The sequence below is a fragment of the Ranitomeya variabilis genome, chromosome 3 (genome assembly GCF_051348905.1).
Source record: "Ranitomeya variabilis isolate aRanVar5 chromosome 3, aRanVar5.hap1, whole genome shotgun sequence".
Taxonomy (NCBI): domain Eukaryota; kingdom Metazoa; phylum Chordata; class Amphibia; order Anura; family Dendrobatidae; genus Ranitomeya; species Ranitomeya variabilis.
The window spans coordinates 117,961,596-117,986,051 of record NC_135234.1 but is presented as its reverse complement, the minus strand read 5'-3'; positions in this window follow the sequence as shown (position 1 = coordinate 117,986,051).

The window sequence follows — 24,456 nt, the reverse complement described above, 5'->3', positions numbered from 1 at the left end:
GTGACAGGTCCGATGGCGCTTCATGAAGAACCGCTCCAGATGGCCAACCTGGTTCGAGGGTGCTGCTGTGTGTTCTGTGAAAAGATAAGGAAAACATTAGTACACAAAAAATAACATTTCACATTCGCCACCTCCTGTGGAATATAAAATTAACATTACATAACACAACACAATAAAATTATCTACTAAATAATTGTCTAAGGGTCACTTCCGTCTGGCAGTCTGTCTGTCCTTCAGTCACGGTTATTATTCATTCGCTGATTGGTCTCGCCAGCTGCCTGTCATGGCTGCCGCGACCAATCAGCGACGGGCACAGTACAGATTAAAATGGCCACTCCTTACTCCCCGCAGTAAGTGCCTGTCTCCTGCATACTTCCCTCTGTCATCGCTAAACACAGGGTTAAAGGGAACCTGTCACCACGTTTTTGGAAGATGGGATAAAAATAGCGTTAAATAGGGGCAGAGGTGGGCATTACATTAGTGTGTGTGTTATGCGTTTATTACCCACCTAAGTTGCCGAAATAACTTTGCAAAGTCTCCGTTTTCGCCTGTCAATCAGGCTGGTCAGGTCACATGGGCGTGGTGTCTTCACCCAGATTTGGCGTAGTTTTCCGTTGGTGGCGTAGTGGTGTGCGCATGCCCAAAGTCCGGAATCCTCTTCCAGGGGATTTAAAATAGCGCGGTGTTCGTTATTGCATTGGTGATCGGTGGGCGCGGCCATCTTCCTTTGGCCGCGCGTGCGCAGAAGCGGCGCTCTGCTGGCCGCGGCTTCAGGAAAATGGCCGCGGGATGCCGCGCGTGCGCAGATGGATATCGCGGCGGCCATTTTCCTGAAGCCGCGGCCAGCAGAGCGCCGCTTCTGCGCACGCGCGGCCAAAGGAAGATGGCCGCGCCCACCGATCACCAATGCAATAACGAACACCGCGCTATTTTAAATCCCCTGGAAGAGGATTCCGGACTTTGGGCATGCGCACACCACTACGCCACCAACGGAAAACTACGCCAAATCTGGGGGAAGACAACGCCCATGCGACCTGACCAGCCTGATTGACAGGCGAAAACGGAGACTTTGCAAAGTTATTTCGGCAACTTAGGTGAGTAATAAACGCATAACACACACACTAATGTAACGCCCACCTCTGCCCCTATTTAACGCTATTTTTATCCCATCTTCCAAAAACGTGGTGACAGGTTCCCTTTAAGTCCGGCGGTAACACACCGCATTATGCCGGGGGTAACGCACACCATTACCGCCGCTAACCCTTGGTGTCCCCAACTTTTTACTATTAACGCTGCCTATGCGGCATCAATCTTAAAAAATGTAATGTAAAAAATTAAATAAAAAAAAAAAGCTGCTATACTCACCCTCCGTAGCCGTTTGCGATGGCCGCCATCTTTGACGGTGGCAGAAGGACCTGCCATGACGTCACGGTCATGTGACCGAGACATCATCACAAGTCCTGCGCTCAATGCGCTCATACCAACCCTGGGACCGGAAACTGCCGTGGACTACAATGGCTCCCGCGGAAAGGTGAGTATATATATATTTTTTTTAACCTGTGACAAACCTGGCTGGCCAATATACTACGGCACTGGGCAATATTCTACGTGGCTGGGCAATATAGTACGTGGCTCTGTGCTGTATACTACGTCACTGGGCAATATACTATGTGGCTTGGCAATATACTACGTGGCTCTGTGCTGTATACTACGTCACTGGGAAATATACAACGTGACTGTCCAATATACTACGTGGCTCTGTGCTGTATACATGCAGCCACATAGAAGAAAACAGCAAAAATACCCAACATAACATTACGACAACAACGAACAGTGCACTCATGGGACAATGCCAACAGAACAAGCGCTGAGCAATTGCAGATAAACCACACCGCCATACATTAAAATAAAAATCAATGGCAGAGCCGACACAATGCCAGAGTATAGCAAAAGCAGAATACCAGTCCCAGAAAAGAAAAAAATCAATTGCAATACAACAGCCCCCTACTTAAAAAAATAAGAAACACATATACCTTTTTAAAAAAAAAAATTAAAAACAAGTGCAGCGCCCCAGAGTCCTGGTCGTTGCAGTACTGACGCTCCACCGCTAAGGGGAGTGATGGTACGTCTGATGGCACTTAAGGAGTTCACCTGACCAGGTATCACTGTCACACATTACACTTCACATTCTGGCCACCAGGGGGAGCAAAGGGTTCTATGTATTAGGCCACTCCTCACAATCTGGTAAAACTGGATAGGAAGTTAGTCAGAAGCTGACTGGGTTGGATCCAGGCAACAACCTGTGGCAGAGGGTGTTGCGGGGGAAGATTCAGGGGGGTCTCTGTCAGGGGTGGGATCCTAACAGTGGCCTAGCGAACAGAACAGAACGTTACGGAGCCGAGCCTGCACCCGTTGCGGTGGCATCCTAAGAAAGGAAAAGAAGCGAGGTTTACTGTGGAGAAGTGAAAAACGAGATCACAGCAAAAAGGAGATAAAGCCAGTAGGAGTCGTGCCGTAAGACCGAGGCAACATCCTACTGAGGCGCGTAGCCGGTGGCCGGAACGCCGAGGAAGTATTAGGCTCCAAGCAATACTTCAAATAGCGGCAGGACAGTTAATTTTAGGTTGGCTGTCTCACCTAAATCACCTAAGCAGACATAGGGGGCAATTGTGGGAGAGGGGCGACGCTAGGGTCCCGGAAGAACTTCAGGCCTACCCGTCATACAGGTGCGTCCTATCCATATAATCTGGGGGACGGAGAAGAACATCAGAATAGATACGAGTTGTGAGAGAAGAACATCAGAAACAGACACAACAGTTGTGAGGACTATCCCGTGGTGCTCAGCAGGGAGGTACTACAACACACAGGCGCTAGAAGGTAGGCACTGATTTCCACCTGCAAAGGGAACTCTGGATGTGCCTTTGGACCGGCCGGTCTCAACCAGCCCTGTTAGCAGTACTCTGGAATGAGGATCCTGAAGCCTTCAGTAAAGGGGTAAAGAGACTGCAACCCTGTGTCCTCATTATTCATCGCGACCTGCACCACGCACCATCATCACACCTTTCATTGGACGCCCCTTAGCAGGGTCACGGACCGGGTCTAGCCACCGTGACAACCCCAGAGCTGAGACGGAGAGGCCAGGTACCGAGTACCCCGCGGCCCTGCATCTGGGGGCACTCCAACTTGGCATCACGAACAGGATCTACTTAAGCCTGAAGAATCAGGTCATGTGTGCCTTGGAACTGTGTCTGAATTGTGCTTGAACTGTGATTTGTTGCAAAGACTGAGGGTTGTTATTTGCCGCCAAAAATGCCCGCCAAAACCGCCACCATTACAGCGCTACGAGGAGCGCAGGAGAAGAAGAGGGGCGTGAAGGGGGCGTACACGAGCTGGAGGGCACGAAAGACAATGACCGCCCAGTCTGAATATTTTTGTATTCTGAGGATGTGTCCGTAAGCAGCTGAGACCCGCCTCCTTATCTTCTATGGCGGGCGGAGACCGAAGAAACGAAACTATGACTCAGATGAGGTGGGACTGGAGACCAGAGAAGGCCTGTGGAAAAGAATGGCCCCACACCGACCCCCGTCACCGGAGGACTACTCCGACATGCCCTCGTTGGAGGACTTCGACCCGTGGGAGCTGTCGATGGGGCACCCCATGCTTGAACGGTCCCCAGTCCGTACGCCTCCCTCAGGGGAGTGGAGTGGCGCTGGAGGAGTTACCTCAAGCGTAGGTACTCAATGCTGCGACTCCCAGGGAGGGCGCCTCACCTCCGCGCCTGACCCCAGATTACCGGGGGGGCGCAACCTCGGGACCTTCCCTTGGGGAGAATATAGGAACCTGTTATGGTCCTGGTGGTAGGAACACATGAACTGACCTGATAGGTAAACCAAAACATAGGACAAGCTCTGGGGATGTGGGAACTTTACTGACCGCAATTCTGATCCTATCAAAACACACTATAGGCAGCCGTGGAGCGTTCCTAACTCGGCCTAGACGCCTCTGCACAGCCTGAGAAACTAGCTACCCCTAGAGAGAAACAAAGCCTCACTTGCCTCAGAGAAATTTTCCCCAAAGTGAGAGCAGCCCCCACAAATAATAACGGTGAGTTAAGAGGAAAACACAAACATAGAAATGAAAACAGGTTTTAGCAAATGAGGCCCGCTAAAAACTAAATAGTCAGAAGATAGCAAGGAATCTGTGCGGTCAGTATAAAATACTACAAAAAATTATCCATGCAGAGAATACAAAAAGACCCCCACACCGACTCACGATGTGAGGGGCGCAACTCCGCACCCCAGAGCTTCCAGCTAGCAATCAAATAGCATATAAGCAAGCTGGACTGAACTCATCATATACTGAGAAACATTTTCAAATAGCAATGAGAAAAAATAGACTAGCATGAACTTAGCTTCTCCATGAGGAGACAGGTCACAAGGGAAGTCCCAGAGAGATCTGAACCAGTACTGAATACAACGACAGCAGGCAACAAGTAAAGGTCCAAGTGGAGTTAAATAGGCAGCAAGCCTAGCAGGAAACGAGGCAGCTGGAGTCCAGCTACAGACCAGCCGTAACACTCAAAGCCACCAGAGGGAGCCCAAGAACAGAACTCACAAAGTACCACTCATGACCACAGGAGGGAGCCCGAGAACGGAATTCACAACAGGAACCATCTGATTGCGGAGTTCCAGCGGGAAGTGGAGCGGGAAGCGCGAGGCGAGCTGCTGGAGGGCTCCTTGCTGAAATGGGGCGTTGTGATCGTTTACCGGCCCCAGGTGGGGAAGGGCTTCGTCCAAGAAATTGGAGCGGCCCTGAGAGTTCGCATCACCTGGGACGAGGTGGAACCCTGCCTGTGTGGAGACGGTGCCAAGTCCCTCCTGGAGCCGGGAGATGTGGTGACGTACCGCCGGCATCTCAAGGGCAGAAGTTGGTGGGCCCGGGACATGCAGCGCTGTACAGCCGTCCTGGTGGTATGCAGAACCGAGGGGGAGGAGCTTGTCGCCGAAGCAGCTGCAGCAGCCTCTGCCACCGCCAACATCATCCACCGGCCCACGCAGACACCCATCGCAGCGCATGACCTGGTCGTGCAGAAGACCCAAACCCATGGAGTGTACCTGGCACCGGGAGTAGACTTGGAGTCAAGCCTGCCTGGGCCGCAAAGGGCCACCTGTCAGGTAAAGCCCCGGTGGAGGCCGCCAGAACCAGAGTAAGATCCTAATGCTCTGCAACTGTATATAGTTAACTGTTTGTTTCCCTGCTTTTTGCTGCTTTAAACCCGACCAGGGTTATTCTTAACGGGATCCCTTTGTTTACCCGGTATCCCTATTGCTTTTGATTTTTGCTTTTGTTCCACAATGTTACAAAGACTGCCGAATCATGGACGGTGAATGGTTCACAAACTGTAATGTAAATAGTTTGCACCTTCTTAAAGGTGCCCCTTACTGGTTTTACAAGAAGGAGAGCTTTGTGAAGAGACTGTTCCTGAGTACAGCATGGAAGCTCTAGCCTTAATTGGACTTGCAGATAGAGAGAGTCTGTATTACCTCAAATAGACTTGGTTCCCTTTTAAAGGGAACGTTCACTAGTTGCACTTAAAGTATAATGTTGCCTTAAAGAAAGTAGATGGTAATGATGTTTTGCCTAGAAGTAATGTGTAGTTAGCTAGATAGCTATAGAGAATGCTTAATAATGTTACTAAGAGAATGAGGACAGGAAAGTAAACCCGTAGGGGTTAGATAGTGAGTCCTCCTGAGAGCCATAGAGAGATTGCTCAGTGATCCTGTACTAAGAAAAGAGGCAGTAGGCCTGGGCAGATAGACAGGCGGTCCTGCATATGAAGAATCAGAGTAAAAAGAAAATGTTGCACTTAGAAGAGAAAAAGTTAATTTATATTTTAGAAGTTGTATAGTAAGCCTTTAGTGGGTTCAGCCTGTACGCCATTAAAGGAAAAGTTAAATTATTGTTCAGAATTTGCACTTAGTAGAATACCCGGCTGGGTAATAGAAGTTATTTATAGTATGTTATTTAAAATATTTAACCATGTTTTGTTTGTAACGTTCAAGAGTCCTCACCTCCCATAAAGGGAAGCACTGTTATAATTACTTGTTCATAGCATTTCAAAAATTAGTATGTCTTTTGCTGACATGTATTGTTGTTTTCTTCCCAGTCCGGGAGTACTGGATTTAACCGGGGGGGAGTGCAGCGCCCCAGAGTCCTGGTCGTTGCAGTACTGACGCTTCGCCGCTAAGGGGAGTGATGGTACGTCTGATGGCACTTAAGGAGTTCACCTGACCAGGTATCACAGTCACACTTTACACTTCACATTCTGGCCACCAGGGGGAGCAAAGGGTTCTATGTATTAGGCCACTCCTCACAATCTGGTAAAACTGGGGGCTGGATAGGAAGTTAGTCAGAAGCTGACTGGGTTGGATCCAGGCAACATCCTGTGGCAGAGGGTGTTGCGGGGGAAGATTCAGGGGGGTCTCTGTCAGGGGTGGGATCCTGACAGTGGCCTAGCGAACAGAACAGAACGTTACGGAACAGCACCTGCACCCGTTGCGGTGGCATCCTAAGAAAGGAAAAGAAGCGAGGTTTACTGTGGAGAAGTGAGAAACGAGATCGCAGCAAAAAGGAGATAAAGCCAGTAGGAGTCGTGCCATAAGACCGAGGCAACATCCTACTGAGGCGCGTAGCCGGTGGCCGGAACGCCGAGGAAGAATTAGGCTCCAAGCAATACTTCAAACAGCGGCAGGACAGTTAATTTTAGGTTGGCTGTCTCACCTAAATCACCTAAGCAGACAAAGGGGGCAATTGTGGGAGAGGGGCGACGCTAGGGCCCCGGAAGAACTCCAGGCCTACCCGTCATACAGGTGCGTCCTATCCATATCATCTGGGGGACGGAGAAGAACATCAGAATAGATACCAGTTGTGAGAGAAGAACATCAGAAACAGACACAACAGTTGTGAGGACTATCCCGTGGTGCTCAGCAGGGAGGTACTACAACACACAGGCGCTAGAAGGTAGGCACTGATTTCCACCTGCAAAGGGAACTCTGGATGTGCCTTCGGACCGGCCGGTCTCAGCCAGCCCTGCTAGCAGTACTCTGGATTGAGGATCCTGAAGCCTTCAGTAAAAAGGTAAAGAGACTGCAACCCTGTGTCCTCGTTATTCATCGCGATCTGCACCGCGCACCATCATCACACCTTTCATTGGACGCCCCTTAGCAGGGTCACGGCCAGGGTCTAGCCACCGTGACAACCCCAGAGCTGAGACGGAGAGGCCCGGTACCGAGTACCCCACGGCCCTGCTTCTGGGGGCGCTCCACAAGTGCACAGAAAAGGAAATCCAGTATAAACCGCCATACATTACAATAAAAAAACAACACGGCCGGAGCCGAGAAAACGCCATATGGTAACATATAACGACAGAAATACATCAGAACCAGAAAAAAAAATACAAATGGCACAGCCGCATTACAGTACAGAACAACCCAATAAAAATTAAATAAACCACCATAAATTGAAATAAAAAAATAAAACAAGGCACACACATATAAAAAAAAAAAAGGGCAAAGAAAAGGCAATCCAGTATAACCGCCATACTTTACAATAAAAAACAACAAGGCCGGAACCAAGAAAATGCCACACGGTAAAAATATAACGACAGAACTACATCAGACCCAGATAAAAAAACACAAATTTCAATTAAAAAAACACAATGGCACAGCCGCATTAAAGTACAAAACAACCCAATAAACATAAAATTAAACATCCATAAATTGCAATAAAAAAATAAGAAAATAAAACACACATTAAAAAAAAAAACATTGAAAAGAATAAAAAAAATAATGCGCAGAGAAATTATATACTTACATCTCTTGAAGGCAGAGCTTTGTCTTGTGTCCTATCCTGCAGGTAAGTGAAATACAATGCAAAACACTTTTTTATATATATATATATATATATATATATATATATATATATATATATATAGGTTGTTTTGTCACTGTCTAGACACCGTCTAGACACTTCAATTGTTTTTTAATCAAAAGACGCATGCGTCGAACAACACAGGTCGACGCAGGCACTTGCGACCTATGCATTTTCGATTGACACTAATGGGTTTTTTGGCGCATTTATGACGCAAGTGCAACGCATGCGTTTTTGTTTTTTTAAATATGACGCCGGAAAACTGCAACATGTAGCGTTGGCCGCGCCCTGTCTGGTGCGCCCAAACGACGCATGCATCGTAAAACGCTATAAAACGCATACCGACGCATGTCCATGCGTCCCCAATGTTAAAGATAGGGACGCATGACGCATGCGTCGGCATGCGTCGACGACGCTGCGCTCAAAGGCGCGAATGTGAACGTAGCCTAACCTGCACAATTTCAGCCTTGCTGAAACATCCCCATATCATCACCGATCCTCCACCAAATTTCACAGTGGGTGCAAGACACTGCGGCTTGTATGCCTCTCCAGGTCTCCGTCTAATCATTAGACGACAAGGTGTTGGGCAATGCTGAAAATTAGACTCATCAAAGAAGATTACCTTACTCCAGTCCTCTATGGTCCAATCCTTATGGTCTTTGGCAAACTTCAGCCTGGCTCTCCTTTGCTTCTCATTGATGAAAGGCTTTTTTCTAGCTTTACATGACTTGAGTCCTGCTCTAGGAACCTGTTACGAACTGTTCTTGCCGTGCACTTCACCCCAGCTGCCATTTGCCATTCCTTTTGTAGGTCACTTGATGTCATCCTGCAGTCGTTGAGTGACATTCTAATAAGATGACGGTCATCCCGGTAAGTGGAGAGTCATTTTCACCCTCTGCCGGTCTGTAGCTTTGTTGTCCCCAATGTATGCTGCTTGACCTTGTTGTAATGGACTACCATCTTAAAAATTTGAAGGTTGGAGGCAACATGACGCTCTGTGTCCTTCTGCTAGTAAAGCCAGAATTGAGCCCATCTTTTCCTCACTCAAGACTTTTCTTTTCAGCTCCTTTGGCATGCTTAAAAGTTATTTTTTCATAACTATTACTTTTGTGATATTACTAGCACTTGTTTTGCCATCCAGCTTGTCCTATTGCAAGAGGATTGTGAACACCACAACAGTGTTTTTTATACTTTCCTTCGTTAAATAAGATTTGGTTCAGGTGATCACCCCACCCGGAGGGGAGTGGGGCCCTTGCAGGGCGGCAATACTGAAGGCAATCTGACCTGTTGCTCAGAGCCTGAGGCTTCGGGGGGACAATAGCATGATTGCCCTTAGAATATGCGGTAGGCAGAGAGCAATCCCTGCTTCCTTCTTGGCGCTTTCTCTCTAACACAGGCATGTGCGGCTTGATGACGTCAGCATGCAGCGTGCACCTACCAAATTTCAGTTTTTTTGAAGACAGACTATTAGAGATATTTATATATGTAATCACCGCAGAGCTCTAATATTAGAATTAACAAAACATCCATTTTTATTTAACTAGCTTAAAATGTCAACACAAAAAAGTGAATATACACCAACACCAATGCATTAAAATTAGATGCACCCAGGGGGAGGTGCCTAACCCTATATACAACCTGTCTCACCCTGCCTGACAGCGGAGGTTGGCACCCTATATCCTGCGCACTGGCGCCCCCACTCGTCGGCGGCTCTCCCTGTCTGCCCTACTTGTCTCTATCATTGGCCCGGAAATGAAATGCCGATAGAGCTGACCTTGCTCAGGGGCCCCATTGCGGCCGGGCAGCAGAGCAGGGAGACCGATTCTCCCTGCTCGGCTGCAGAATGTAACTGTATTGGCTTGCTGCGCGTGCCAATACAGTTACAGTAGCGTAGCTCTGGGTGGGCCCACTCTGAGCACCGGGTCCGGGACGCTCGCACCCTCGGCAAGAGCTCAGAGCACCGCTGGAACAAGGAGGAAGAGTGCTGAGTATTTATTTATTGTTTTTTTTATGGGGGCTGCCTTATACTACAGGGTCTGCCTATGGGGGTACTGTCTTATACTTACAGGGTCTGCCTATGGGGGTACTGTCTTATACTTACAGGGTCTGCCTATGGGGGTACTGTCTTATACTACAGGGTCTGCCTATGGGGGTACTGTCTTATACTTACAGGGTCTGCCTATTGGGGTACTTTCTTATACTACAGGGTCTGCCTATGGGGGTACTGTCTTATACTTACAGGGTCTGCCTATAGGGGTACTGTCTTATACTACAGGGTCTGCCTATAGGGGTACTGTCTTATGCTACAGGGTCTGCCTATGTGGTGCTGCCTTATACTACAGGATCTGCCTATGGGGGTGCTGACTTATACTACAGGATCTGCCTATGAGGTGCTGCTTTATAATACAGGGTCTGCCTATGGGGTGCTGCCTTGTGCTATAGAGTCTGCCTATGGGGAGTGCATTATACTATGTTGAGGACTATCTGGTGCATTATACTATATGGAGGCCATCGTACAGTGTGGGGATTACAGTGAAGGGGCCATCATACAGTGCTGGAGCCATCAAACAGTTTGGAGGCTACTAAGGGGTCAGTATACTGTGTGGGTGCAACTATACAGTGAGGGGGCATTATACTGTGTATAAGAGAGCATCATACTGTGTATAGGGGAGCTGTACAGAGGGGAGACTAGGGACATTATTAAATGTAAAGTGGTCACTTATTGTTATAGGAGAACTCAGGTTACTGTGACTATTAAAGGGGCACACAGGGCAATATTACTTTGTAGGGGGCAAAATGTGGGCTCTGTTTTCTAGGGCACCGGCATTACTATATTATAGAGTGGTGCTTTAGAATTTAGAGGGCACAGCGAATCACACAGCAGGTGCAGTAACAGGGACACATACGGCAGCAGCGGTTCAGTATTGGGGTATCAGGTGCAGTAATAGGGAACATACAGCGCCAGTGGCTCAGTATTGGGGCATCAGGTGCAGTAATAGGGACACATACGGCAGCAGCGGTTCAGTATTGGGGTATCAGGTGCAGTAATAGGGAACATACGGCGCCAGTGGCTCAGTATTGGGGTATCAGGGGCAGTAATAGGGACAAATATGGCAGCAGCGGCTCAGTATTGGGGTATTAGATGCAGTAATAGGGACACATACGGCAGCAGCGGCTCAGTATTGGGGTATCAGGGGCAGTAATAGGGACAAATATGGCAGCAGCGGCTCAGTATTGGGGTATTAGATGCAGTAATAGGGACACATACGGTAGCAGCGGCTCAGTATTGGGGTATCAGCAGGATGAGGAGTTTGTGCAGTATGGAAATAGATGGTGATGGGGCTGGAATATGAGAAGTGAAATGTGTCTTTGTTGTATTCTCTGCTGGTGAGTCGTTGCTGGAAGAAGTTGTCTTGTCGGTCTGGGCCAGATGGAAAAGATGGGAAAAGTGAACGATTCCATCAGAAAGGACATCAGCGGTAAGTCATTATCTGTAACTGCGAAGTGATCTCTTATATGTTCTGTAGGGCTGGTATTCACCACTGACCATATGGTGGTAATATCTATGTTGGACTTTATATAGAGACTATCTTCAGTAACAGCGTGATCATCTGCTGAGGTTCTCCTCCACTATTAGGGTGCGTCACCAAGTTGAAATCAAGGTTACCTGGTTAGGGGCCCACTCAGAAGTTTCGCCCCCCTGAACCAAAACCCTAGCTACGCCTCTGGGTATACAGTCTGATATTGGGAGGGATGATGGTACACTGCCAGACTGTTCATAGAAGAAAATTGAATAAATTGTCACTAAAGTCCGCATTCACAAATCTGTGTGTCACAGTCCGAGTACAGACTATCATTCACGAACTGGCCACAGGTCTTTTGACCCAAAATTGACAACCTCATCAGCATATATGAGGCTGTAATGTTCAGGTTAGGAGAACTGCGGCGGGTTGGGGAATAACTATCTGTCCTCAGCCTGTGACACATAGATGTGCTGCTGCTCTCTCTAGTCCTCCGGATGTATGTGATATGTCCAAAGGCGGGTAGAGTGAAGCCAGTGCTGATTGGCCACAGGGATCGCGTGACATAACACTGGTACGCAATCAGAGTGCCGACACCACCGGAACTGGAGGCGAGTATAAGTTCTATTATTTTAAATGGGGAAAACATTTGGATTGAAAAGAGGTTGTCCAAGTAATAAAGCAAAATTCGACACGACCTGTCAGTGTTCAACGATTTGGGTTGAGGACACTTATTGTATGTGGGCTACTGAATTTTGTGTGCCAGGGCTGCTTTTTGGTCCCAGTCCGGCCCTGAATCAGCCCCATTATCTGAATGCAATGAAGAGTGTGAACTTGTGCTAATTGTGCAGTAACACTTTGTCATCTTTGCTTCGTCCTGTCTTCCAGCACAGGGTTAAAAATGCTCCGACTCCACATCTGGCTTCATTTCTTGATCATAGATGCTGGATCCTGATTCCCCCAAAAATCCCACCAGCCCAAGATTGTGAAATAAACACACAAAACACATTCATTGGATGTTGGATGTTAAATTGATTATTACAAATCACATTATTATTATTTAATTCAGTGTCTGAAATTAAGAATCAGCCAATTACTATGGAAAAGACACTGAAAATGGCACAACCCCCGACTCACGAAGAATCATCCTTCAGCACTCAGGAGAGAAAAAAACCGCTGTGGTGGAAATCTCTAGGGAACCATGGCTGGAGGACTGCCCTTCCCTCGGGCTTAGAAGGTTAATGCCAACACAAATTGTACATTGTATCATATTTACAGTGAGACATAATATACATCCACCATAGATATGATCGCAGTGACATCATATAGTCACACAGGTTACACATTACGTCACCAGAAAACAGACAGTAATGGTCAAAGCAGGAGCCCTGTGTGGGCGCCGCATGGAGAGACCTAATGCGACATCTCCAGGCCGTACCCATAAAGGTGAAGGCGGCTAGTACCGGACGTGAGGGAAATCTGGCTGCATCATCTGTCACCCCATTGATTGCTAGGGTTGGTTTGATCTGGCTGGCTAGGCGGTATGACTGATCTGGCTGGCTAGGCGCGATGGCTGATCTGGCTGGCTAGGCGGTATGGCTGATCCGGCTGGCTAGGCGGTATGGCAGGTCCGGCTGGCTAGGCTGTGTCCCCTTCCTCCCATTGTGGAGTGATGAAGCTCCAGGTCTCCAGACACATCAAGTATGGCTCCTCCTATGGCTGAGTGACCTGTGGTTCCAGATTATTCTCTATCATAGATGCATGTATTTATGACATCAGCACAGTTGCCGTAGTTACCACAGGTGTTTAATGCTGATGCTTCATTGGCTAGAAAGTCCCTCTCAGCATTCTAAAGAATTAACCCTTGAATGACTGGCATTGTGCCTTTCTCCAGATGCTTGTAAAGTAATCTTGTCACTAGGCAGGATCGTTATCATTATTATATTTTAAAGTTTCCCTAACCAAAGTCTAAAAAGTGGGCGCATTTACAGATGTGATGTGTAACAAGCATAATAATTCCCGTAAGCCCCACTAAATGTATAAATGCACAGAATGAGTACAGAGCAGTCCCATAGAGAATTAATTATATGGAGGTCAATGCAGTTAGATAAAGAAGTAGAAAGCCAAACTAGGGTGAGTGTTCCCCATGACACAATATGGCGTGCACTGCAGAGGAATGGCATGTATGGGTGTCATCCACAAAAGAAACCTCTCCTAAAGTCCATGCACAAAAAAGTCCAAGTTGCCATGCTGAAAAATATGAAGACTACAGGTGCAGGCTGGGCCGGGTGGCAGAGAGGCATTTGCCCCCTGGGCTGGTTAATTAGCAACAGTTCAGAGCCGGCCGCCCTCACTGCAGGCTGAGTCAGAGGCTGACAGGGACGTTGGACTCGAGGCAGGCAGCGTTGCTATGACACCCAGCGGCGCGCTGGGATTGGATAAGCCAGGGTTCAGACAGAGTTCAGAGGCGTGTCATGTACAGCGTGCTCAGTAAGTACGCCTCTGACCTCTGTATGAACCCTCAGAGCGGAGCGCTGTGAAGAGCGGCAGCGGCGCCATTACTGTCTGAGAGGCTGGCGGCCACCATTAGAGTGTGTGAGAGAGAGAAGGTCAGTCTGAGTCCCACTCCCTGCTGCCCAGTGCCTGCGCTAAGCCTGCACATACTGCTGTTAGTGGCCATCTGACTCTGTAGCAGTGCTCATGTGACATGATCTATTCTTCATATTCTCTCATCATATATTGATCTATTGACAATAGATCAATATATCCTGAGAATTGTGTATAGCGCACCCCCTGTATATACTGCACCCTATATATAGTACCTGTATATTACACATAGCAGGTACTAATATATACAGGGTGCAGTATATACAGGGTATAGAATACACAGTGTATACTGTACCCTATATACGCCATATATATATACCCATATATACCGTGCCCTGTATGTAGTACTTGTGTTTACTGCATATCACATACCCGTCATATATTCTCCTGTACACTGGATGTGGTATACTGTGTGCACATCTGATGTATATACAGATGATACGTCACTGTTATCTCTTATACCAGTCACATATTATCTTGTATCCATATTTCTAAATGTAACCAGGTCTACTACTACACAGAAAGGATATAACTGTATGTCAATTATATTCTGCTTTAAGGAATCCTCCTATTAATGTTTTCCCCCCTAATTCTGTGTAGAGGCTAGAGTAGTGTCAGTGTGTGATAATGTGTACAAACTGTAAAGCGCTGCGGAATATGTTAGCGCTATATAAAAATAAAGATTATTATTATTATTAATATACTCACCTAGCGGCATCTTCTCCGGTATCCTGCAGCGCTCTGCTTCTCCTCTGAGTGACATCTTCACTCTTCAGACTCCGGCTCACACTATGCTTTATAGGTGCTTCTCACAAAATTAGAATATCATCAAAAAGTTCAGTTATTTCAGTTCTTCAATACAAAAAGTGAATCTCATATATAGTCATTACACACAGAGGGATCTATTTCAAGTGTTTATTTCAGTTCTTCAATACAAAAAATGAAACTCGTACATTATATAGAGTCATTACAAACATAGTGATGTTTTTCAAGTGTTTCTGTTAATGTTGATGATAATGACTTACAGCCAATGAAAACCCAAAAGTCATTATCTCAGTAAATTAGAATACTTTATAACACCGGCTTGAAAAATGATTTTAAAATCCGAAATGTTGGCCTACTGAAATGTATGTTCAGTAAATGCACTCAATCCTTGGTCGCGGCTCCTTTTGCATCAATTACTACATCAATGCGGCGTGGCATGGAGGCGATCAGCCTGTGGCACTGCTGAGGTGTTATGGAAGCCCAGGTGGCTTTGATAGCAGCCTTCAGCTCATCTGCATTGTTGTGTCTGCTGTCTCTCATCTTCCTCTTGATAATGCTCCATAGATTCTTTATGGGGTTAAGGTCAGGCGAGTTTGATAATATTCTAATTTTGTGAGAAGCACCTGTATGTGACCTGGAAGTCTCTTTACATTATAAGTCTATGGATCCTCATTTTGAGCCTTTTCCTCATGCTCCTTAGACTTACCGTATATACTCGAGTATAAGCCGACCCGAGTATAAGCCGACCCCCCTAATTTTGCCACAAAAAACTGGGAAAACTTAATGACTCGAGTATAAGCCTAGGGTGAAAAATGCAGCAGCTACCGGTAAATTTCAAAAGTAAAAATAGATACCAATAAAAGTAAAATTAATTGAGACATCAGTAGTTTAAGTGTTTTTGAATATCCATATTGAATCAGGAGCCCTATATAATGCTCCATAAAGTTTGATGGGCCCCATTAGATGCTCCATATTAAAATATGCCCCATATAATCCTGCATAAAGGGTAATAAGGGCCCCATAGGATGCTCCATAGAGATATTTGCCCTATATAGTGCTGCACAAGCGTTATGGCCCCATACAGATGCTCCGTACAGCCACTTGCTCCATATAGTGCTGCACAAGCGTTATGGCCCCATAAGATGCTCCGCACAGCCACTTGCCCCATATAGTGCTGCACAAGTGTTATGGCCCCATACAGATGCTCTGCACAGCTACTTGCCCCTTATAGTGCTGCACAAGTGTTATGGCCCCATACAGATGCTCCGCACAGTCACTTGCCCCATTTGATTTTGCTGCCATAAAAAAAAAAATCACATACTCACCTCTCCGTCGCTCAGGACCCCGGCACTTTTACCTGCTCCTCGTGCGGCTCCATCTTCGGCACTGACGTTCAGCAGAGGGCGCGCACTGACTACGTCACCGCGCCCTCTGACCTGAGCGTCACTGCCAGAGGATGATGAAGACAGAGCCGCACTGGAACGAGGAGGGATAAATATCGCGCTGCGCTCCCCCTCCTCGTATACTTACCTGCTCCTGGCGCTGTGTCCCTGCTTCATCCCCGGCACTGCATCTTCTTCCTGTATTGAGCGGTCACCGTTACCGCTCATACATTAATGAATATGCGGCTCCACCTCTATGGGAGGTGGAGCCGCATATTCATTTCTGTAATGAGCGGGACCATGTGACCGCTCAGTACAGGAAGAAGCTGCAGCGCTGGAAGAAGCAGGGACGTCCAGGGACCGCGCCGGGAGCAGGTAAGTATAATTACACAGCCCCCGCCCCCCCTCACCTGCCGACCCCCGGGTATGACTCGAGTATAAGCCGAGAGGGGGACTTTCAGCCCAAAAAAATGGGCTGAAAATCTCGGCTTATACTCGAGTATATACGGTATATTGTAAAAGCCACTTATGGGTCACTGAGCACAGTGTGACCTGTAGAGTCTGAATAGCCGTCATGTGACTTAGAAGAGGAGCGGCGCTGTATACTGGAGAAGACTGCGATCTGTGAGTATCTTAACACACTGACACTGCACTAAACTAACATTTACACAAGTTTAAAGAAAAAAAAGTTAATGACTGCTTCTTAAGGTGGACTGTTTTGTCTGTTTTACAATGGAGGTGAGTATATATGAATCAATTCTATGAGGACAACATGCAATTTCCAAGCCACACACTGTTTTTTCCCCAACACTGTTTTCTGGGCTCTAGATGATTTTCTTCAGTGACTCTGTGTGATGACATGTTACTGAATCATGATAATGCTCTGTGCACACGATTCCCTGGAATTGCCAGCGTAGTGATCGCAAGTATGAGTTTGCATACTTGCGATGTTCACGAGCCACTAGAGTCTCAAGGATGGGCCACTGCTAATGGGCCACTACTATGTGCTTGCCCCCCAGGCCAAAATTTGTCATCCAGCCCCTGACTACTGACTTCTTTCTACATTGCAGCTTTCTACAAACTATAGGTCCCAAAGAGTGTGTTGCTATTTCTATTATCTACCACAAAGGGAAATGATGCAGAGAGCTAATAATATCAGCACTAAGAAGTAGTCTACTATCGGATCTATGGCAGAAGCAATGGACAGTCAGCTAGTTATAGGAGTTGCACAGGCTTTACAGCAGCACAATCCTAAGAAATGTTTATTGAAGGTTATTTGGAAAGTTATTTAGCTTTGCACTTACGCAACAAATAAACAATAAAACATGAATGCAAAAATACTTTTAACCCCTTAGTGACAGAGCCAAATTTTTTAAATCTGACCAGTGTCACTTTATGTGGTAATAACTCTGGAACACTTCAACAAATCCCGGTAATTTTGAGACTGTTTTTTCGTGACACATTATACTTTATGATAATGGTAAATTTAGGTCGATATGTTTTGTGTTTATTTATACAAAATATCAGAAATTTGAGAAAAATGTTAAAAAATTAGCAATTTTCAAACTTTGAATGATTATCCCTTTAATCCAGATGGTCACACCACAGCAAAACATTCATAAATAACATTTCCCACATGTCTGCTTTACATCAGCACCATTTGTAAAATGTTATTTTATTTTCTTAGCATTTAGGAGGTTTAAAAATGTAGCAGCAATTTTTCATTTTTTCAAAGAAATTTTCAAAATGTATTTTTTTAGGGACTTATCCAGGTTTGAAGTGACTTTAGGGGTCTCATATATTGGGAAACCCCCAAAAGTTAAAGCATTTTAAAAACAGCACCCCCTGACATATTGAAAACTGCAGTCAGGTAGTTTATTAACCCTTCAGGTGCTTTACAGGAATTAATGTAAAGTGGTATGACAGAAATGAAAATGTGTATTTTTACCAACTAAATGGCCCTAACTTCTGAACAGATTACTATAGCCGGAAGACTCTAAGGCCACTATTTGGTTGTGAATTGCCATGGCAAACATCTGTACCACAAAATCATGATCTGAGAGCACCAGTTGGGATAAAAGGGAAGCCCCCACACTCTGTTAACCATTTATAATGATGTAGTCACTATTGACAGCAGCATCTAAGGAGTTAAACAGATTTGTCCGGTGCAAACACCGATCGTAGCTGATGCTGCAACTTGTCAGCAATAGTGTACAGCCCATAGCTGCTGGATTGTCACCTGTATGGGGAGGCTATTCTCTTATACCTCAGGTCAGTTAAAAGACGTATTGGCGGTCATTAAGGGGTTAAAATGTTATTGATGTGGAGAGCCCCCACTGCCGCAGGGCCGAGGGGTACCCGGTACCGGCCTCTCTGTCTCAGTTCTGGAGTTGTCACGGTGGCTAGACCCGGCCCGTGACCCTGCTGAGGGGCGTCCAATGAAGATGGAGAGTGATGCTGTTGTGGTGTGGTGCCGGTCGCAGTAAATAACAAGGACACCAGGTTGCAGTCTCTTTACCTCTTTACTGAAGGCTCCAGGATCCTCAGTCCGGAATACGGTTAACCGGGCTGCGTGAGTCCGGCCGGTCCGATGGCACCTCCAGAGTTCCCTTTGCAGGTGGAAATCTGTGCCTACCTTCTAGCGCTTGTGTGTTGTAGTCCTTCCCTGCTGCGCTTACGGGATAGTCCTCACAACTGTTGTGTCTGTTTCTGAAGTTCCCTCACAACTCGATTATGATGTTCTGTTTCGTCCCCCAGATGATATGGCTAGGACGCACCCGTATGACGGGTAGACTCGGAGGTCTTCCGGGACCCTAGAGTCGCCCCTCTCCAAATGTTGCCCCCTGTGTCTGCTTAGGTGATTTTGGGTGAGACAGCCCGCCTAGAACTGACTGTCCTGCCGTAGGTTTGAAGTAAGGCCTGGAGCTCAATACTTCCTCGGCGTTCCGGCCACCGGGCTGCGCGCCTCAGTAGGATGTTGCCTCGTCTTACAGCACGACTCCTACTGGTGATTCTCCTTGTTGCGTTGATCTCGTTTCTCACTCAGCACAATAAACCTCGCTTCTTGTCCTTTCTTGGGGTACCGCCGCAATGAAGTGCAGGCGCGGTCCCGTAACGTTCTTTCGGTTCGCTAGGCCTCTGTCAGGATCCCACCCCTGACAGGGACCCCCTGAATCTTCCCCTGCAACACCCTCTGCCACAGGATGTTACCTGGTTCCAACCCAGTCAGCTTCTGACTAACTTCCTATCTAACCCCCAGGTTTACCAGATTGTGAGGAGTGGCCTAATACATAGCACCCTTAGCTCCCCCTGGAGGCCAGACTGTGAAGTGTATTGGTGTCTGTGATACCTGGTCAGGTGAACTCCTTCAGTGCCATCAGACGTACCATAGCCCCCCTTAGCGGCGGAGCATCAGTACTGCAACGACCAGGACTCTGGGGCGCTGCACTCCCCCCCCGGTTAAATCCAGTACTCCTGGACTGGGAAGAAAACAACAATACATGTCAGCAAAAAGACATACAATTTTGAAATGCAATAACAAGTAAACTTTAACAAGGCTTCCCTTTATGGGAGGTGAGGACTCTTGAACGTTACAAACATGGTTAAATATTTTAAATAACATACTATAAATAACTTCTCTTACCCAACCGGGTATTCTACTTACTGCAATTTCTGAACAATAATTTAACGTTGCCTTTAAGGACGTACACGCTGAATCCACTAAAGACCTTCTCATAAAACACTATAAGGCTAATTAACTTTTCTTCATTTTCCACCTTTACATCTGCAGGACCGCCTGTCTATCTGCCCCAGGCCTACTGCCTCTCGCTCTGTTGCAGGACCGCCCCATCTCTCATCCGGGCCTACTGCCTTTCTGCTACTATACACAGTATAGAACTTATCATCTTTCTCTCAGTTCAAGATCGCTGAGCCATCTCTGTATGGCTCCTAGGAGGACTCACCGACTAACCCCATACGGGTTCACTTCCTGTCCTCATTCTCTAACACTAAACAAAACAAAGAAAAAGGTGGAGGTAATACAAAATGGGGATCACCACTCAAGGGATTTAGCAAAAAATACAAAGTTTTATTAATATAATGCAATACAATACAAAAACAGGCAATAAAGAAAACACACATAAAACCAATTAAAAAGGGAACACACTAGTTCCTGTAAACCACAGCCCGTAATAGGGCTATACCCCTGCGCCAAATACTCTGGGTCAATATGCACTAGGAAAATACCTATGTGGACATGACTGTGCCAGCAAACACAAAACCATGTGGCTGGCTACACCATAAGAGAAGTACACATAAATGGATTCAGATAAACAGAGTAGCAAAAAATACCGTAGCTACGTGGCATGTGTACAATATATGCCAAGAGTGGTAGCTCCAATGTACTTCAGACTGCTGGCTGCACATGAATACATACACAATGTGCTGTCTGCAGAAACAAGGAGTCCTGACTGACAACACCTGTAAAAGCTGTAGGCAAGTAAAGGTACAGACAGCTCCCTGTGCAGCCATATATTACAAGCCAATACCAATGGGACCCAGATGGATGAGACACAGGGAAAGCGGATTGCTAAATCCTTTGAGTGGTGATCCCCATTTTGTATTACCTCCACCTTTTTCTTTGTTTTGTTTAGTCTTACTATTTTGGAGGTCTGGGTGATCCCGTTCCGGCTTCCGTGGTGCCCCCTTCTTTTTCATATATCTCATTCTCTAACACATTATTAAACATTTCTTACAATCAACTGACTGACTACATATAACTTTTACATGTAAGCATTATTATTACTTCTTTTAAAGCATCATTATACTCTAAGTGCTATTGGTGAACGTTCCCTTTAAGAGAGAACCAAGTCTCTTGGAGGTAGTGTAACTTCCCAATCTGCAAGTTCGTAAACAGCAAGGGCTCCGATGCTGTTTCCAAGAACAGTTTCTTCGCAAAGAGTCCTTTTCTTTGTAAAACCAGTAGAGGGCACCTTTAAGAAGGTGCAAACTATTTACAATAAGTTTGTAATCATGCAGTATTCATGATCCAGCAGTTCTTTTCAACAATGATGAACGAGAAACAAAAGCAAAAAAAGGCAAAAGTAGGGACCCCGGGTAAACTAAGGGATCCCTTTAAGAATAACCCTAGTCGGGTTTAAAGCAGCAAAAAGCAGGGAAACAAACAGTTAACTATTTACATGTTCAGGATTCCGAGGTTTAGTTGGACGGCTTCCAGGGCTGCACCTGGCACTTAACCCCTCTTGGCCTGGGAAAAGTGAGGTCCAGGGTTACACCCAGTGCTGGACAAACGCCGTTAATCCGTCTTTCATGTATGGTTAAATCATGCGCAGCGATGGAGGTCTGCGCAGCTTGAGTATGGGGGCATTTGCTGCAGCAGAGGTAGCGGCTGCTGCAAGATCAGTCACTGGAACGGAGTCAGCAGCTGGGGCACTAGCAGTCACTGGAGTGGTGTCGGTCATCAGGGCAGGGTCGTCCTTCATACCTGCTTCAGATGCAGTCCCCCCGGTGCCGGTCTGCTCCGTCTCCGCTGGGGTCTGGAACGCTGGTTGCGGGGCCTTGCCTTCCAGCTTCGGAGCGCTGGAACTTCTTTCCTGCTCCGGACCAGACGAGGCTGCCGACAGGCGTCGGGCGAGACTCCCGATGAAGGTCTTCTTCCACCCGGCCTCAGTGCTCAGCTGCGTCCGCAGGAGTTGGTCACCGAGCTCGTCCACTCCGGCCTGCAGGAAGTCAGGGCCAACAGGTGATGCCTGGCCGCGGTATCTCTCTGGGTAGCTGGGGGAGTCCTCTGCTCCGACCCCATGCTCCAGTCCCGGGCGGCTGGCCATGGCGTCTCCCACGTGGCTCACTTCTTCTTCCTTGTCCTTTTCCTGTTCTCTCCTTCGTGGGCGGTTTCGTTTTCTTTGTCTCTGCCCACCATTGAGGATCAGGAGGCAGATCTCGGCTGCTGACAGACACGTCCTCAAGGGGCCGAAATATTTAGACTGGGCGGCCATTGTCTTTCGCGCTCTTCAGCTTGTCTACGCCCACTCCGTGCCCTTCTTCTTCTCCTGCGCTCTACTTAGCGCTGTAATGGCGGCGGTTTTGGCGGGAACTTTTAGCAGCAAGTGGCAATACACAGTCCTTGCAATAAGTCACAGTCCAAGTACAATAAATCACAGTTCCAAGGCACACATGACCTGATTCTTCAGGCTTAAGTAGATCCTGTTCGTGACGCCAAGTTGGAGCGCCCCCACTGCCGCAGGGCCGAGGGGTACCCGGTACCGGGCCTCTCTGTCTCAGTTCTGGGGTTGTCACGGTGGCTAGACCCGGCCCGTGACCCTGCTGATGGGCGTCCAATGAAGATGGAGAGTGATGCTGTTGTGGTGTGTGTTGTGAATCCGCTTTTGGGCTCCCCTGGTGGTTGCTGGTGGTACTGGTGACTTGTGTGTCTTTGCTGTCTCAGTTCACCTGCTCCCATCAGTGTTTGGGAGTTTCCTATTTAGCCTTGCTCTCCAGTCATTTCCTTGCCGGTCATCATTGTAACCAGAGCCTTCGGTTGCATGTTCCTGCTACTAGTCTGCTGATCAGCTAAGTGGACTTTGTCCTTTTGTTTTGTATCTTTTGTCCAGTTTGCAGTTTTGTTATTCTCTGTAGCTGGAAGCTCTTGTGGGCTGAAATTGCCACTCCTGTGTCATGAGTTGACACAGGAGTCTTAAAGTAATTTCAGGATGGTTTTTTGATAGGGTTTTCAGTTGACCGTGAAGTCCTCTTTTGTATCCTTCTGCTATCTAGTAAGTGGACCTCTCTTTGCTAAATCTACATTCATACTGTGTATGTCTTTTCCTCTAAACTCACCGTCATTACATGTGGGGGGCTGCTATCATCTTTTGGGGTATTTCCCTAGAGGTAAGCCAGGTCTGTTCCTTCCTCTATCAGGGGTAGTTAGTCCTCCGGCTGGCGCGTGGCATCTAGGGTTAATCAGGTATGCTCCCTGGCTACTATTAGTTGTGTGGTAGATTTAGCTCACGGTCAGCTCGAGATTCCATCACCCAGAGCTCGTCCGTTATCTTTGTGTTTTGATGTTTCCCTGCCATTGGGAATCATGACAGTATGACCGGCCCGTGTTAAAGTTACTGGCAGAAGAAAGGAGAGAAAAAGAAGTCTGTAGAGTTTTTTTTTTTTTTTTTCCTATGTTTGCTCCATAGTTGGATCAGTTGTATTTCAGCTCTAATTACAGCCTTTGCCTTTCTCTCCTTCTAATCCTTGAATGGCTCTGATCTCACCTGTTTAAAGATGGATCCTCAGAGCTTGGCTGCAGGTTTAAATAATCTTGCTACTAAGGTTCAAAATTTACAAGAATTTGTTATACATACTCCGATGTCTGAACCTAAGATTCCTACACCAGAGGTGTTTTCCGGAGATAGATCTCGGTTTCTGAATTTCAAATATAATTGTAAATTATTCCTTTCTCTCAGACCTCACTCCTCTGGAGATCCTGTCCAGCAGGTTAAGATTGTGATTTCTTTGCTGCGAGGTGACCCTCAAAACTGGGCATTTTCATTGACACCAGGGGATCCTGCGTTGCTCAATGTGGATGCCTTTTTTCTGGCTTTAGGCTTGCTTTATGAGGAACCTAATTTGGAGATTCAAGCTGAAAAAGCTTTGATAGCCCTATCTCAAGGGCAAGATGAAGCTGAGATATACTGCCAAAAATTTCGTAAATGGTCTGTGCTTACTCAGTGGAATGAGTGCGCCCTAGCGGCAAATTTCAGAGAGGGCCTCTCTGATGCCGTTAAGGATGTTATGGTCGGGTTCCCTGCGCCTACAGGTCTGAATGAGTCCATGACAATGGCTATTCAGATTGATCGGCGTTTGCGGGAGCGCAAGCCTGTGCACCATTTGGCGGTATCTTCTGAAAAGTCGCCAGAGAATATGCAATGTGACAGAACTCTGTCCAGAAGCGAGCGGCAGAATTACAGGCGTAAAAATGGGTTATGTTTCTATTGTGGTGATTCTGCTCATGTTATATCAGCATGCTCTAAACGCACATCTCTATGGACTTTATTTCTGATCTCCCTGTTTCTCAGAAGATGTCTGTCATCTGGGTGGTGTGTGACCGTTTTTCTAAAATGGTCCATTTGGTGCCATTGCCTAAGTTGCCTTCCTCATCTGAATTGGTCCCTCTGTTTTTTTCAAAATGTGGTTCGCCTGCATGGGATTCCGGAAAACATCGTTTCTGACAGGGGAACCCA